Below are 13829 nucleotides of genomic sequence, written 5' to 3'. Positions count from 1 at the left end.
TGCTCAGGCACAACTCTGTCAAGTAAAGGAGATTCAACTGAGGCAGCACAAGGGAACTCTCATCTGGGGACAACAACTGCAGGGAGAACACATATTTTCAGATGAACATGGGAGGGCAGAAGGCTGCCTAATACTGAAGCACCCCCAAACAACAAACCAAATGCAACAACTAGTACAAGCATTCCTGGGGGAAGGTCTGCAGAAGACGGATTTGCATACGGTGAAGTCATCCAAGCAGTGGGTCAAAGTTGGCTGGAACCCTCATCTGCATATGAAAAGAGAAAAGGGGTATGCAGGGCATGGCGGCCTTTTGCGGCGCTTGGATGACCCCTAGTTCGCATTAAACACCTCCACCCTCCTTCGGTGTGGGGCTCATGTTGGCTATGCCCCAGCCACTGAAGCATTAAAGCTGATTTCTTGCAGCAGCTGGGCACTGTAACAGCTCCAGAGCTGCTCTGTAAGGCAAGTAAAAGGGTGTGGGCCCTGCAGCACTACCTGTAGTTCGCATTGTGCGTTGGAAGGCACAAATTAAGCATACGGGAGAAGTCAGGATAGTGCGCAAGGGCATAGAAGGGAGCGGCTCAAGAAAAGAGAAGTGGAAACAGACAGCAAACTAAGCTGGAGAGAGACCTGAGACAAAGAGATCTGAATTATACGAGAGCCGACCAGGGAAACACAAATTATGCAGTCAAGTTTCCCACATTTGGGGAAATCGCAGGAGCAGCACACCCAGAGTGCAATGGGTGAGCCTTGCCCTGGGAGAAGCACCTTCATGATCATAGTATCTCACCTGGCAGGTAAGTAGGAGTTGGGCTAGAGCTGGGGAGGGTCGCTGCTCGGGCACCCCCCTGTCAAATGAAGGAGATCCAACTGAGGCAGCACAAGGAAACTCTCGAAAGAAGAACAAGGCTAGAGGAAGATCTGAGACAAATAAATCTGACTTTTACCAGAGCTGACCAGAGGAAAGAACAAACACAGTCCCCCACTACCACAAATAATGCAGTCGAGTTTCCCACATTTGGGGAAATCATAGGGGTCAGCATACCCAGAATGCAATGAATGAACCTCACCCTGGGAGAACAATCTTCATGACCATGGTATCTCCTATGCAAAATAAGTATGATTTGGGATAGGGCTGGGGAGTGCCGCTGCTCAGGCATAACTCTGTCAAGTATAGGAGATTCAACTGAGGCAGCACAAGGGAACTCTCATCTGGGGACAACAACTGCAGGGAGAACACATATTTTCAGATGAACATGGGAGGGCAGAAGGCTGCCTAATACTGAAGCACCCCCAAACAACAAACCAAATGCAACAACTAGTACAAGCATTCCTGGGGGAAGGTCTGCAGAAGACGGATTTGCATACGGTGAAGTCATCCAAGCAGTGGGTCAAAGTTGGCTGGAACCCTCATCTGCATATGAAAAGAGAAAAGGGGTATGCAGGGCATGGCGGCCTTTTGCGGCGCTTGGATGACCCCTAGTTCGCATTAAACACCTCCACCCTCCTTCTGTGTGGGGCTCATGTTGGCTATGCCCCAGCCCCTGAAGCATTAAAGCTGATTTCTTGCAGCAGCTGGGCACTGTAACAGCTCCAGAGCTGCTCTGTAAGGCAAGTAAAAGGGTGTGGGCCCTGCAGCACTACCTGTAGTTCGCATTGTGCGTTGGAAGGCACAAATTAAGCATACGGGAGAAGTCAGGATAGTGCGCAAGGGCATAGAAGGGAGCGGCTCAAGAAAAGAGAAGTGGAAACAGACAGCAAACTAAGCTGGAGAGAGACCTGAGACAAAGACATCTGAATTATACGAGAGCCGACCAGGGGAAACACAAATTATGCAGTCAAGTTTCCCACATTTGGGGAAATCGCAGGAGCAGCACACCCAGAGTGCAATGGGTGAGCCTTGCCCTGGGAGAAGCACCTTCATGATCATAGTATCTCACCTGGCAGGTAAGTAGGAGTTGGGCTAGAGCTGGGGAGGGTCGCTGCTCGGGCACCCCCCTGTCAAGTGAAGGAGATCCAACTGAGGCAGCACAAGGAAACTCTCAAAAGAAGAACAAGGCTAGAGGAAGATCTGAGACAAATAAATCTGACTTTTACCAGAGCTGACCAGAGGAAAGAACAAACACAGTCCCCCACTACCACAAATAATGCATTTGAGATTCCCACATTTGGGGAAATCATAGGGGTCAGCATACCCAGAATGCAATGAATGAACCTCACCCTGGGAGAACAATCTTCATGACCATGGTATCTCCTATGCAAAATAAGTATGATTTGGGATAGGGCTGGGGAGGGCCGCTGCTCAGGCACATCTCTGTCAAGTAAAGGAGATTCAACTGAGGCAGCACAAGGGAACTCTCATCTGGGGACAACAACTGCAGGGAGAACACATATTTTCAGATGAACATGGGAGGGCAGAAGGCTGCCTAATACTGAAGCACCCCCAAACAACAAACCAAATGCAACAACTAGTGCAAGCATTCCTGGGGGAAGGCCTGCAGCAGATGGATTTGCATATGGTGATGTAATCCAAGCAGTGGGTCAAAGTTGGCTTCAACCCTCGTCTGCATATGAAAAGAGAAAAGGGGTATGCAGGGCATGGCGTCCTTTTGCGGCGCTTGGATGACCCCTAGTTCGCATTAAACACCTCCACCCTCCTTCGGTGTGGGGCTCATGTTGGCTATGCCCCAGCCCCTGAAGCATTCAAGCTGATTTCTTGCAGCAGCTGGGCACTGTAACAGCTCCAGAGCTGCTCTGTAATGCAAGTAAAAGGGTGTGGGCCCTGCAGCACTACCTGTAGTTCGCATTGTGCGTTGGAAGGCACAAATTAAGCATACGGGAGAAGTCAGGATAGTGCGCAAGGGCATAGAAGGGAGCAGCTCAAGAAAAGAGAAGTGGAAACAGACAGCAAACTAGGCTGGAGAGAGACCTGAGACAAAGAGATCTGAATTATACGAGAGCCGACCAGGGGAAACACAAATTATGCAGTCAAGTTTCCCAAATTTGGGGAAATCGCAGGATCAGCACACCCAGAGTGCAATGGGTGAGCCTTGCCCTGGGAGAAGCACCTTCCTGATCATAGTATATCACCTGGCAGGTTAGTAGGAGTTGGGCTAGAGCTGGGGAGGGTCGCTGCTCGGGCACCCCCCTGTCAAGTGAAGGTGACCCAACTGAGGCAGCACAAGGGAACTCTCGAAAGAAGAACAAGGCTAGAGGAAGATCTGAGACAAAGAAATCGGACTTTTACCAGAGCTGACCAGAGGAAAGCACAAACACAGTCCCCCACTACCACAAATAATGCAGTCGAGTTTCCCACATTTGGGGAAATCACAGGTGCCAGCATACCCAGAATGCAATGAATGAACCTCACCCTGGGAGAACAAACTTCATGACCATGGTATCTCCTATGCAAAATAAGTATGATTTGGGATAGGGCTGGGGAGTGCCGCTGCTCAGGCACAACTCTGTCAAGTAAAGGAGATTCAACTGAGGCAGCACAAGGGAACTCTCATCTGGGGACAACAACTGCAGGGAGAACACATATTTTCAGATGAACATGGGAGGGCAGAAGGCTGCCTAATACTGAAGCACCCCCAAACAACAAACCAAATGCAACAACTAGTGCAAGCATTCCTGGGGGAAGGCCTGCAGCAGATGGATTTGCATATGGTGATGTCATCCAAGCAGTGGGTCAAAGTTGGCTTCAACCCTCGTCTGCATATGAAAAGAGAAAAGGGGTATGCAGGGCATGGCGGCCTTTTGCGGCGCTTGGATGACCCCTAGTTCGCATTAAACACCTCCACCCTCCTTCGGTGTGGGGCTCATGTTGGCTATGCCCCAGCCCCTGAAGCATTCAAGCTGATTTCTTGCAGCAGTTGGGCACTGTAACAGCTCCAGAGCTGCTCTGTAAGGCAAGTAAAAGGGTGTGGGCCCTGCAGCACTACCTGTAGTTCGCATTGTGCGTTGGAAGGCACAAATTAAGCATACGGGAGAAGTCAGGATAGTGCGCAAGGGCATAGAAGGGAGCGGCTCAAGAAAAGAGAAGTGTAAACAGACAGCAAACTAGGCTGGAGAGAGACCTGAGACAAAGAGATCTGAATTATACGAGAGCCGACCAGGGAAACACAAATTATGCAGTCAAGTTTCCCACATTTGGGGAAATCGCAGGAGCAGCACACCCAGAGTGCAATGGGTGAGCCTTGCCCTGGGAGAAGCACCTTCATGATCATAGTATCTCACCTGGCAGGTAAGTAGGAGTTGGGCTAGAGCTGGGGAGGGTCGCTGCTCGGGCACCCCCCTGTCAAATGAAGGAGATCCAACTGAGGCAGCACAAGGAAACTCTCGAAAGAAGAACAAGGCTAGAGGAAGATCTGAGACAAATAAATCTGACTTTTACCAGAGCTGACCAGAGGAAAGAACAAACACAGTCCCCCACTACCACAAATAATGCAGTCGAGTTTCCTACATTTGGGGAAATCATAGGGGTCAGCATACCCAGAATGCAATGAATGAACCTCACCCTGGGAGAACAATCTTCATGATCATGGTATCTCCTATGCAAAATAAGTATGATTTGGGATAGGGCTGGGGAGTGCCGCTGCTCAGGCATAACTCTGTCAAGTATAGGAGATTCAACTGAGGCAGCACAAGGGAACTCTCATCTGGGGACAACAACTGCAGGGAGAACACATATTTTCAGATGAACATGGGAGGGCAGAAGGCTGCCTAATACTGAAGCACCCCCAAACAACAAACCAAATGCAACAACTAGTATAAGCATTCCTGGGGGAAGGTCTGCAGAAGACGGATTTGCATACGGTGAAGTCATCCAAGCAGTGGGTCAAAGTTGGCTGGAACCCTCATCTGCATATGAAAAGAGAAAAGGGGTATGCAGGGCATGGCGGCCTTTTGCGGCGCTTGGATGACCCCTAGTTCGCATTAAACACCTCCACCCTCCTTCGGTGTGGGGCTCATGTTGGCTATGCCCCAGCCCCTGAAGCATTAAAGCTGATTTCTTGCAGCAGCTGGGCACTGTAACAGCTCCAGAGCTGCTCTGTAAGGCAAGTAAAAGGGTGTGGGCCCTGCAGCACTACCTGTAGTTCGCATTGTGCGTTGGAAGGCACAAATTAAGCATACGGGAGAAGTCAGGATAGTGCACAAGGGCATAGAAGGGAGCGGCTCAAGAAAAGAGAAGTGGAAACAGACAGCAAACTAAGCTGGAGAGAGACCTGAGACAAAGAGATCTGAATTATACGAGAGCCGACCAGGGAAACACAAATTATGCAGTCAAGTTTCCCACATTTGGGGAAATCGCAGGAGCAGCACACCCAGAGTGCAATGGGTGAGCCTTGCCCTGGGAGAAGCACCTTCATGATCATAGTATCTCACCTGGCAGGTAAGTAGGAGTTGGGCTAGAGCTGGGGAGGGTCGCTGCTCGGGCACCCCCCTGTCAAATGAAGGAGATCCAACTGAGGCAGCACAAGGAAACTCTCGAAAGAAGAACAAGGTTAGAGGAAGATCTGAGACAAATAAATCTGACTTTTACCAGAGCTGACCAGAGGAAAGAACAAACACAGTCCCCCACTACCACAAATAATGCAGTCGAGTTTCCCACATTTGGGGAAATCACAGGTGTCAGCATACCCAGAATGCAATGAATGAACCTCACCCTGGGAGAACAAACTTCATGACCATGGTATCTCCTATGCAAAATAAGTATGATTTGGGATAGGGCTGGGGAGTGCCGCTGCTCAGGCATAACTCTGTCAAGTATAGGAGATTCAACTGAGGCAGCACAAGGGAACTCTCATCTGGGGACAACAACTGCAGGGAGAACACATATTTTCAGATGAACATGGGAGGGCAGAAGGCTGCCTAATACTGAAGCACCCCCAAACAACAAACCAAATGCAACAACTAGTACAAGCATTCCTGGGGGAAGGTCTGCAGAAGACGGATTTGCATACGGTGAAGTCATCCAAGCAGTGGGTCAAAGTTGGCTGGGACCCTCATCTGCATATGAAAAGAGAAAAGGGGCGTGCAGGGCATGGCGGCCTTTTGCGGCGCTTGGATGACCCCTAGTTCGCATTAAACACCTCCACCCTCCTTCGGTGTGGGGCTCATGTTGGCTATGCCCCAGCCCCTGAAGCATTAAAGCTGATTTCTTGCAGCAGCTGGGCACTGTAACAGCTCCAGAGCTGCTCTGTAAGGCAAGTAAAAGGGTGTGGGCCCTGCAGCACTACCTGTAGTTCGCATTGTGCGTTGGAAGGCACAAATTAAGCATACGGGAGAAGTCAGGATAGTGCGCAAGGGCATAGAAGGGAGCGGCTCAAGAAAAGAGAAGTGGAAACAGACAGCAAACTAAGCTGGAGAGAGACCTGAGACAAAGAGATCTGAATTATACGAGAGCCGACCAGGGGAAACACAAATTATGCAGTCAAGTTTCCCACATTTGGGGAAATCGCAGGAGCAGCACACCCAGAGTGCAATGGGTGAGCCTTGCCCTGGGAAAAGCACCTTCATGATCATAGTATCTCACCTGGCAGGTAAGTAGGAGTTGGGCTAGAGCTGGGGAGGGTCGCTGCTCGGGCACCCCCCTGTCAAGTGAAGGAGATCCAACTGAGGCAGCACAAGGAAACTCTCAAAAGAAGAACAAGGCTAGAGGAAGATCTGAGACAAATAAATCTGACTTTTACCAGAGCTGACCAGAGGAAAGAACAAACACAGTCCCCCACTACCACAAATAATGCAGTTGAGATTCCCACATTTGGGGAAATCATAGGGGTCAGCATACCCAGAATGCAATGAATGAACCTCACCCTGGGAGAACAATCTTCATGACCATGGTATCTCCTATGCAAAATAAGTATGATTTGGGATAGGGCTGGGGAGGGCCGCTGCTCAGGCACATCTCTGTCAATAAAGGAGATTCAACTGAGGCAGCACAAGGGAACTCTCATCTGGGGACAACAACTGCAGGGAGAACACATATTTTCAGATGAACATGGGAGGGCAGAAGGCTGCCTAATACTGAAGCACCCCCAAACAACAAACCAAATGCAACAACTAGTGCAAGCATTCCTGGGGGAAGGCCTGCAGCAGATGGATTTGCATATGGTGATGTAATCCAAGCAGTGGGTCAAAGTTGGCTTCAACCCTCGTCTGCATATGAAAAGAGAAAAGGGGTATGCAGGGCATGGCGTCCTTTTGCGGCGCTTGGATGACCCCTAGTTCGCATTAAACACCTCCACCCTCCTTCGGTGTGGGGCTCATGTTGGCTATGCCCCAGCCCCTGAAGCATTCAAGCTGATTTCTTGCAGCAGCTGGGCACTGTAACAGCTCCAGAGCTGCTCTGTAAGGCAAGTAAAAGGGTGTGGGCCCTGCAGCACTACCTGTAGTTCGCATTGTGCGTTGGAAGGCACAAATTAAGCTTACGGGAGAAGTCAGGATAGTGCGCAAGGGCATAGAAGGGAGCGGCTCAAGAAAAGAGAAGTGGAAAAAGACAGCAAACTAGGCTGGAGAGAGACCTGAGACAAAGAGATCTGAATTATACGAGAGCCGACCAGGGGAAACACAAATTATGCAGTCAAGTTTCCCAAATTTGGGGAAATCGCAGGATCAGCACACCCAGAGTGCAATGGGTGAGCCTTGCCCTGGGAGAAGCACCTTCCTGATCATAGTATATCACCTGGCAGGTTAGTAGGAGTTGGGCTAGAGCTGGGGAGGGTCGCTGCTCGGGCACCCCCCTGTCAAGTGAAGGTGACCCAACTGAGGCAGCACAAGGGAACTCTCGAAAGAAGAACAAGGCTAGAGGAAGATCTGAGACAAAGAAATCGGACTTTTACCAGAGCTGACCAGAGGAAAGCACAAACACAGTACCCCACTACCACAAATAATGCAGTCGAGTTTCCCACATTTGGGGAAATCACAGGTGCCAGCATACCCAGAATGCAATGAATGAACCTCACCCTGGGAGAACAAACTTCATGAACATGGTATCTCCTATGCAAAATAAGTATGATTTGGGATAGGGCTGGGGAGTGCCGCTGCTCAGGCACAACTCTGTCAAGTAAAGGAGATTCAACTGAGGCAGCACAAGGGAACTCTCATCTGGGGACAACAACTGCAGGGAGAACACATATTTTCAGATGAACATGGGAGGGCAGAAGGCTGCCTAATACTGAAGCACCCCCAAACAACAAACCAAATGCAACAACTAGTACAAGCATTCCTGGGGGAAGGTCTGCAGAAGACGGATTTGCATACGGTGAAGTCATCCAAGCAGTGGGTCAAAGTTGGCTGGAACCCTCATCTGCATATGAAAAGAGAAAAGGGGTATGCAGGGCATGGCGGCCTTTTGCGGCGCTTGGATGACCCCTAGTTCGCATTAAACACCTCCACCCTCCTTCGGTGTGGGGCTCATGTTGGCTATGCCCCAGCCACTGAAGCATTAAAGCTGATTTCTTGCAGCAGCTGGGCACTGTAACAGCTCCAGAGCTGCTCTGTAAGGCAAGTAAAAGGGTGTGGGCCCTGCAGCACTACCTGTAGTTCGCATTGTGCGTTGGAAGGCACAAATTAAGCATACGGGAGAAGTCAGGATAGTGCGCAAGGGCATAGAAGGGAGCGGCTCAAGAAAAGAGAAGTGGAAACAGACAGCAAACTAAGCTGGAGAGAGACCTGAGACAAAGAGATCTGAATTATACGAGAGCCGACCAGGGAAACACAAATTATGCAGTCAAGTTTCCCACATTTGGGGAAATCGCAGGAGCAGCACACCCAGAGTGCAATGGGTGAGCCTTGCCCTGGGAGAAGCACCTTCATGATCATAGTATCTCACCTGGCAGGTAAGTAGGAGTTGGGCTAGAGCTGGGGAGGGTCGCTGCTCGGGCACCCCCCTGTCAAATGAAGGAGATCCAACTGAGGCAGCACAAGGAAACTCTCGAAAGAAGAACAAGGCTAGAGGAAGATCTGAGACAAATAAATCTGACTTTTACCAGAGCTGACCAGAGGAAAGAACAAACACAGTCCCCCACTACCACAAATAATGCAGTCGAGTTTCCCACATTTGGGGAAATCATAGGGGTCAGCATACCCAGAATGCAATGAATGAACCTCACCCTGGGAGAACAATCTTCATGACCATGGTATCTCCTATGCAAAATAAGTATGATTTGGGATAGGGCTGGGGAGTGCCGCTGCTCAGGCATAACTCTGTCAAGTATAGGAGATTCAACTGAGGCAGCACAAGGGAACTCTCATCTGGGGACAACAACTGCAGGGAGAACACATATTTTCAGATGAACATGGGAGGGCAGAAGGCTGCCTAATACTGAAGCACCCCCAAACAACAAACCAAATGCAACAACTAGTACAAGCATTCCTGGGGGAAGGTCTGCAGAAGACGGATTTGCATACGGTGAAGTCATCCAAGCAGTGGGTCAAAGTTGGCTGGAACCCTCATCTGCATATGAAAAGAGAAAAGGGGTATGCAGGGCATGGCGGCCTTTTGCGGCGCTTGGATGACCCCTAGTTCGCATTAAACACCTCCACCCTCCTTCTGTGTGGGGCTCATGTTGGCTATGCCCCAGCCCCTGAAGCATTAAAGCTGATTTCTTGCAGCAGCTGGGCACTGTAACAGCTCCAGAGCTGCTCTGTAAGGCAAGTAAAAGGGTGTGGGCCCTGCAGCACTACCTGTAGTTCGCATTGTGCGTTGGAAGGCACAAATTAAGCATACGGGAGAAGTCAGGATAGTGCGCAAGGGCATAGAAGGGAGCGGCTCAAGAAAAGAGAAGTGGAAACAGACAGCAAACTAAGCTGGAGAGAGACCTGAGACAAAGACATCTGAATTATACGAGAGCCGACCAGGGGAAACACAAATTATGCAGTCAAGTTTCCCACATTTGGGGAAATCGCAGGAGCAGCACACCCAGAGTGCAATGGGTGAGCCTTGCCCTGGGAGAAGCACCTTCATGATCATAGTATCTCACCTGGCAGGTAAGTAGGAGTTGGGCTAGAGCTGGGGAGGGTCGCTGCTCGGGCACCCCCCTGTCAAGTGAAGGAGATCCAACTGAGGCAGCACAAGGAAACTCTCAAAAGAAGAACAAGGCTAGAGGAAGATCTGAGACAAATAAATCTGACTTTTACCAGAGCTGACCAGAGGAAAGAACAAACACAGTCCCCCACTACCACAAATAATGCATTTGAGATTCCCACATTTGGGGAAATCATAGGGGTCAGCATACCCAGAATGCAATGAATGAACCTCACCCTGGGAGAACAATCTTCATGACCATGGTATCTCCTATGCAAAATAAGTATGATTTGGGATAGGGCTGGGGAGGGCCGCTGCTCAGGCACATCTCTGTCAAGTAAAGGAGATTCAACTGAGGCAGCACAAGGGAACTCTCATCTGGGGACAACAACTGCAGGGAGAACACATATTTTCAGATGAACATGGGAGGGCAGAAGGCTGCCTAATACTGAAGCACCCCCAAACAACAAACCAAATGCAACAACTAGTGCAAGCATTCCTGGGGGAAGGCCTGCAGCAGATGGATTTGCATATGGTGATGTAATCCAAGCAGTGGGTCAAAGTTGGCTTCAACCCTCGTCTGCATATGAAAAGAGAAAAGGGGTATGCAGGGCATGGCGTCCTTTTGCGGCGCTTGGATGACCCCTAGTTCGCATTAAACACCTCCACCCTCCTTCGGTGTGGGGCTCATGTTGGCTATGCCCCAGCCCCTGAAGCATTCAAGCTGATTTCTTGCAGCAGCTGGGCACTGTAACAGCTCCAGAGCTGCTCTGTAATGCAAGTAAAAGGGTGTGGGCCCTGCAGCACTACCTGTAGTTCGCATTGTGCGTTGGAAGGCACAAATTAAGCATACGGGAGAAGTCAGGATAGTGCGCAAGGGCATAGAAGGGAGCAGCTCAAGAAAAGAGAAGTGGAAACAGACAGCAAACTAGGCTGGAGAGAGACCTGAGACAAAGAGATCTGAATTATACGAGAGCCGACCAGGGGAAACACAAATTATGCAGTCAAGTTTCCCAAATTTGGGGAAATCGCAGGATCAGCACACCCAGAGTGCAATGGGTGAGCCTTGCCCTGGGAGAAGCACCTTCCTGATCATAGTATATCACCTGGCAGGTTAGTAGGAGTTGGGCTAGAGCTGGGGAGGGTCGCTGCTCGGGCACCCCCCTGTCAAGTGAAGGTGACCCAACTGAGGCAGCACAAGGGAACTCTCGAAAGAAGAACAAGGCTAGAGGAAGATCTGAGACAAAGAAATCGGACTTTTACCAGAGCTGACCAGAGGAAAGCACAAACACAGTCCCCCATTACCACAAATAATGCAGTCGAGTTTCCCACATTTGGGGAAATCACAGGTGCCAGCATACCCAGAATGCAATGAATGAACCTCACCCTGGGAGAACAAACTTCATGACCATGGTATCTCCTATGCAAAATAAGTATGATTTGGGATAGGGCTGGGGAGTGCCGCTGCTCAGGCATAACTCTGTCAAGTATAGGAGATTCAACTGAGGCAGCACAAGGGAACTCTCATCTGGGGACAACAACTGCAGGGAGAACACATATTTTCAGATGAACATGGGAGGGCAGAAGGCTGCCTAATACTGAAGCACCCCCAAACAACAAACCAAATGCAACAACTAGTACAAGCATTCCTGGGGGAAGGTCTGCAGAAGACGGATTTGCATACGGTGAAGTCATCCAAGCAGTGGGTCAAAGTTGGCTGGAACCCTCATCTGCATATGAAAAGAGAAAAGGGGTATGCAGGGCATGGCGGCCTTTTGCGGCGCTTGGATGACCCCTAGTTCGCATTAAACACCTCCACCCTCCTTCGGTGTGGGGCTCATGTTGGCTATGCCCCAGCCCCTGAAGCATTAAAGCTGATTTCTTGCAGCAGCTGGGCACTGTAACAGCTCCAGAGCTGCTCTGTAAGGCAAGTAAAAGGGTGTGGGCCCTGCAGCACTACCTGTAGTTCGCATTGTGCGTTGGAAGGCACAAATTAAGCATACGGGAGAAGTCAGGATAGTGCACAAGGGCATAGAAGGGAGCGGCTCAAGAAAAGAGAAGTGGAAACAGACAGCAAACTAAGCTGGAGAGAGACCTGAGACAAAGAGATCTGAATTATACGAGAGCCGACCAGGGAAACACAAATTATGCAGTCAAGTTTCCCACATTTGGGGAAATCGCAGGAGCAGCACACCCAGAGTGCAATGGGTGAGCCTTGCCCTGGGAGAAGCACCTTCATGATCATAGTATCTCACCTGGCAGGTAAGTAGGAGTTGGGCTAGAGCTGGGGAGGGTCGCTGCTCGGGCACCCCCCTGTCAAATGAAGGAGATCCAACTGAGGCAGCACAAGGAAACTCTCGAAAGAAGAACAAGGCTAGAGGAAGATCTGAGACAAATAAATCTGACTTTTACCAGAGCTGACCAGAGGAAAGAACAAACACAGTCCCCCACTACCACAAATAATGCAGTCGAGTTTCCCACATTTGGGGAAATCACAGGTGTCAGCATACCCAGAATGCAATGAATGAACCTCACCCTGGGAGAACAAACTTCATGACCATGGTATCTCCTATGCAAAATAAGTATGATTTGGGATAGGGCTGGGGAGTGCCGCTGCTCAGGCACAACTCTGTCAAGTAAAGGAGATTCAACTGAGGCAGCACAAGGGAACTCTCATCTGGGGACAACAACTGCAGGGAGAACACATATTTTCAGATGAACATGGGAGGGCAGAAGGCTGCCTAATACTGAAGCACCCCCAAACAACAAACCAAATGCAACAACTAGTGCAAGCATTCCTGGGGGAAGGCCTGCAGCAGATGGATTTGCATATGGTGATGTCATCCAAGCAGTGGGTCAAAGTTGGCTTCAACCCTCGTCTGCATATGAAAAGAGAAAAGGGGTATGCAGGGCATGGCGGCCTTTTGCGGCGCTTGGATGACCCCTAGTTCGCATTAAACACCTCCACCCTCCTTCGGTGTGGGGCTCATGTTGGCTATGCCCCAGCCCCTGAAGCATTCAAGCTGATTTCTTGCAGCAGTTGGGCACTGTAACAGCTCCAGAGCTGCTCTGTAAGGCAAGTAAAAGGGTGTGGGCCCTGCAGCACTACCTGTAGTTCGCATTGTGCGTTGGAAGGCACAAATTAAGCATACGGGAGAAGTCAGGATAGTGCGCAAGGGCATAGAAGGGAGCGGCTCAAGAAAAGAGAAGTGTAAACAGACAGCAAACTAGGCTGGAGAGAGACCTGAGACAAAGAGATCTGAATTATACGAGAGCCGACCAGGGAAACACAAATTATGCAGTCAAGTTTCCCACATTTGGGGAAATCGCAGGAGCAGCACACCCAGAGTGCAATGGGTGAGCCTTGCCCTGGGAGAAGCACCTTCATGATCATAGTATCTCACCTGGCAGGTAAGTAGGAGTTGGGCTAGAGCTGGGGAGGGTCGCTGCTCGGGCACCCCCCTGTCAAATGAAGGAGATCCAACTGAGGCAGCACAAGGAAACTCTCGAAAGAAGAACAAGGCTAGAGGAAGATCTGAGACAAATAAATCTGACTTTTACCAGAGCTGACCAGAGGAAAGAACAAACACAGTCCCCCACTACCACAAATAATGCAGTCGAGTTTCCTACATTTGGGGAAATCATAGGGGTCAGCATACCCAGAATGCAATGAATGAACCTCACCCTGGGAGAACAATCTTCATGACCATGGTATCTCCTATGCAAAATAAGTATGATTTGGGATAGGGCTGGGGAGTGCCGCTGCTCAGGCATAACTCTGTCAAGTATAGGAGATTCA

At 50.0% G+C, this 13829-nt stretch overlaps 24 non-coding genes across 24 annotated transcripts; all 24 read right to left on the bottom strand.

The window, feature by feature from the left end:
- Nucleotides 1–644: 644 nt before the first annotated feature.
- LOC134997913 (U1 spliceosomal RNA) lies at nucleotides 645–805 on the bottom strand. The gene has a single exon (XR_010200284.1). It is a non-coding gene; the product is annotated as a U1 spliceosomal RNA (small nuclear RNA).
- A 152-nt stretch (nucleotides 806–957) lies between these two features.
- On the bottom strand, nucleotides 958–1121 carry LOC134997803 (U1 spliceosomal RNA). Its single transcript, XR_010200179.1, has one exon. It is a non-coding gene; the product is annotated as a U1 spliceosomal RNA (small nuclear RNA).
- Nucleotides 1122–1792: 671 nt separating this feature from the next.
- On the bottom strand, nucleotides 1793–1955 carry LOC134997935 (U1 spliceosomal RNA). Its single transcript, XR_010200307.1, has one exon. It is a non-coding gene; the product is annotated as a U1 spliceosomal RNA (small nuclear RNA).
- A 152-nt stretch (nucleotides 1956–2107) lies between these two features.
- On the bottom strand, nucleotides 2108–2271 carry LOC134997790 (U1 spliceosomal RNA). The gene has a single exon (XR_010200167.1). It is a non-coding gene; the product is annotated as a U1 spliceosomal RNA (small nuclear RNA).
- Nucleotides 2272–2942: 671 nt separating this feature from the next.
- Nucleotides 2943–3105, bottom strand: LOC134997985 (U1 spliceosomal RNA). The gene has a single exon (XR_010200351.1). It is a non-coding gene; the product is annotated as a U1 spliceosomal RNA (small nuclear RNA).
- A 152-nt stretch (nucleotides 3106–3257) lies between these two features.
- On the bottom strand, nucleotides 3258–3421 carry LOC134997855 (U1 spliceosomal RNA). Its single transcript, XR_010200231.1, has one exon. It is a non-coding gene; the product is annotated as a U1 spliceosomal RNA (small nuclear RNA).
- A 672-nt stretch (nucleotides 3422–4093) lies between these two features.
- LOC134997912 (U1 spliceosomal RNA) lies at nucleotides 4094–4254 on the bottom strand. The gene has a single exon (XR_010200283.1). It is a non-coding gene; the product is annotated as a U1 spliceosomal RNA (small nuclear RNA).
- A 152-nt stretch (nucleotides 4255–4406) lies between these two features.
- LOC134997841 (U1 spliceosomal RNA) lies at nucleotides 4407–4570 on the bottom strand. Its single transcript, XR_010200217.1, has one exon. It is a non-coding gene; the product is annotated as a U1 spliceosomal RNA (small nuclear RNA).
- Nucleotides 4571–5242: 672 nt separating this feature from the next.
- Nucleotides 5243–5403, bottom strand: LOC134997911 (U1 spliceosomal RNA). The gene has a single exon (XR_010200282.1). It is a non-coding gene; the product is annotated as a U1 spliceosomal RNA (small nuclear RNA).
- A 152-nt stretch (nucleotides 5404–5555) lies between these two features.
- LOC134997864 (U1 spliceosomal RNA) lies at nucleotides 5556–5719 on the bottom strand. The gene has a single exon (XR_010200239.1). It is a non-coding gene; the product is annotated as a U1 spliceosomal RNA (small nuclear RNA).
- A 671-nt stretch (nucleotides 5720–6390) lies between these two features.
- Nucleotides 6391–6553, bottom strand: LOC134997939 (U1 spliceosomal RNA). Its single transcript, XR_010200311.1, has one exon. It is a non-coding gene; the product is annotated as a U1 spliceosomal RNA (small nuclear RNA).
- Nucleotides 6554–6705: 152 nt separating this feature from the next.
- LOC134997822 (U1 spliceosomal RNA) lies at nucleotides 6706–6869 on the bottom strand. The gene has a single exon (XR_010200199.1). It is a non-coding gene; the product is annotated as a U1 spliceosomal RNA (small nuclear RNA).
- Nucleotides 6870–7539: 670 nt separating this feature from the next.
- LOC134997984 (U1 spliceosomal RNA) lies at nucleotides 7540–7702 on the bottom strand. Its single transcript, XR_010200350.1, has one exon. It is a non-coding gene; the product is annotated as a U1 spliceosomal RNA (small nuclear RNA).
- Nucleotides 7703–7854: 152 nt separating this feature from the next.
- Nucleotides 7855–8018, bottom strand: LOC134997888 (U1 spliceosomal RNA). Its single transcript, XR_010200261.1, has one exon. It is a non-coding gene; the product is annotated as a U1 spliceosomal RNA (small nuclear RNA).
- Nucleotides 8019–8690: 672 nt separating this feature from the next.
- LOC134997910 (U1 spliceosomal RNA) lies at nucleotides 8691–8851 on the bottom strand. The gene has a single exon (XR_010200281.1). It is a non-coding gene; the product is annotated as a U1 spliceosomal RNA (small nuclear RNA).
- A 152-nt stretch (nucleotides 8852–9003) lies between these two features.
- LOC134997802 (U1 spliceosomal RNA) lies at nucleotides 9004–9167 on the bottom strand. Its single transcript, XR_010200178.1, has one exon. It is a non-coding gene; the product is annotated as a U1 spliceosomal RNA (small nuclear RNA).
- Nucleotides 9168–9838: 671 nt separating this feature from the next.
- Nucleotides 9839–10001, bottom strand: LOC134997934 (U1 spliceosomal RNA). Its single transcript, XR_010200306.1, has one exon. It is a non-coding gene; the product is annotated as a U1 spliceosomal RNA (small nuclear RNA).
- A 152-nt stretch (nucleotides 10002–10153) lies between these two features.
- On the bottom strand, nucleotides 10154–10317 carry LOC134997789 (U1 spliceosomal RNA). Its single transcript, XR_010200166.1, has one exon. It is a non-coding gene; the product is annotated as a U1 spliceosomal RNA (small nuclear RNA).
- A 671-nt stretch (nucleotides 10318–10988) lies between these two features.
- Nucleotides 10989–11151, bottom strand: LOC134997983 (U1 spliceosomal RNA). Its single transcript, XR_010200349.1, has one exon. It is a non-coding gene; the product is annotated as a U1 spliceosomal RNA (small nuclear RNA).
- A 152-nt stretch (nucleotides 11152–11303) lies between these two features.
- LOC134997885 (U1 spliceosomal RNA) lies at nucleotides 11304–11467 on the bottom strand. The gene has a single exon (XR_010200258.1). It is a non-coding gene; the product is annotated as a U1 spliceosomal RNA (small nuclear RNA).
- Nucleotides 11468–12139: 672 nt separating this feature from the next.
- Nucleotides 12140–12300, bottom strand: LOC134997909 (U1 spliceosomal RNA). Its single transcript, XR_010200280.1, has one exon. It is a non-coding gene; the product is annotated as a U1 spliceosomal RNA (small nuclear RNA).
- Nucleotides 12301–12452: 152 nt separating this feature from the next.
- LOC134997863 (U1 spliceosomal RNA) lies at nucleotides 12453–12616 on the bottom strand. The gene has a single exon (XR_010200238.1). It is a non-coding gene; the product is annotated as a U1 spliceosomal RNA (small nuclear RNA).
- Nucleotides 12617–13288: 672 nt separating this feature from the next.
- On the bottom strand, nucleotides 13289–13449 carry LOC134997908 (U1 spliceosomal RNA). The gene has a single exon (XR_010200279.1). It is a non-coding gene; the product is annotated as a U1 spliceosomal RNA (small nuclear RNA).
- Nucleotides 13450–13601: 152 nt separating this feature from the next.
- Nucleotides 13602–13765, bottom strand: LOC134997874 (U1 spliceosomal RNA). Its single transcript, XR_010200247.1, has one exon. It is a non-coding gene; the product is annotated as a U1 spliceosomal RNA (small nuclear RNA).
- Between the last annotated feature and the right edge of the window lie 64 nt (nucleotides 13766–13829).

Source organism: Pseudophryne corroboree, unplaced genomic scaffold (assembly GCF_028390025.1).
Source record: "Pseudophryne corroboree isolate aPseCor3 unplaced genomic scaffold, aPseCor3.hap2 scaffold_147, whole genome shotgun sequence".
NCBI classification, from domain to species: domain Eukaryota; kingdom Metazoa; phylum Chordata; class Amphibia; order Anura; family Myobatrachidae; genus Pseudophryne; species Pseudophryne corroboree.
The sequence above is the reverse complement of the archived record's forward strand: the minus strand, read 5'-3'. Positions and strand labels throughout refer to the sequence as shown.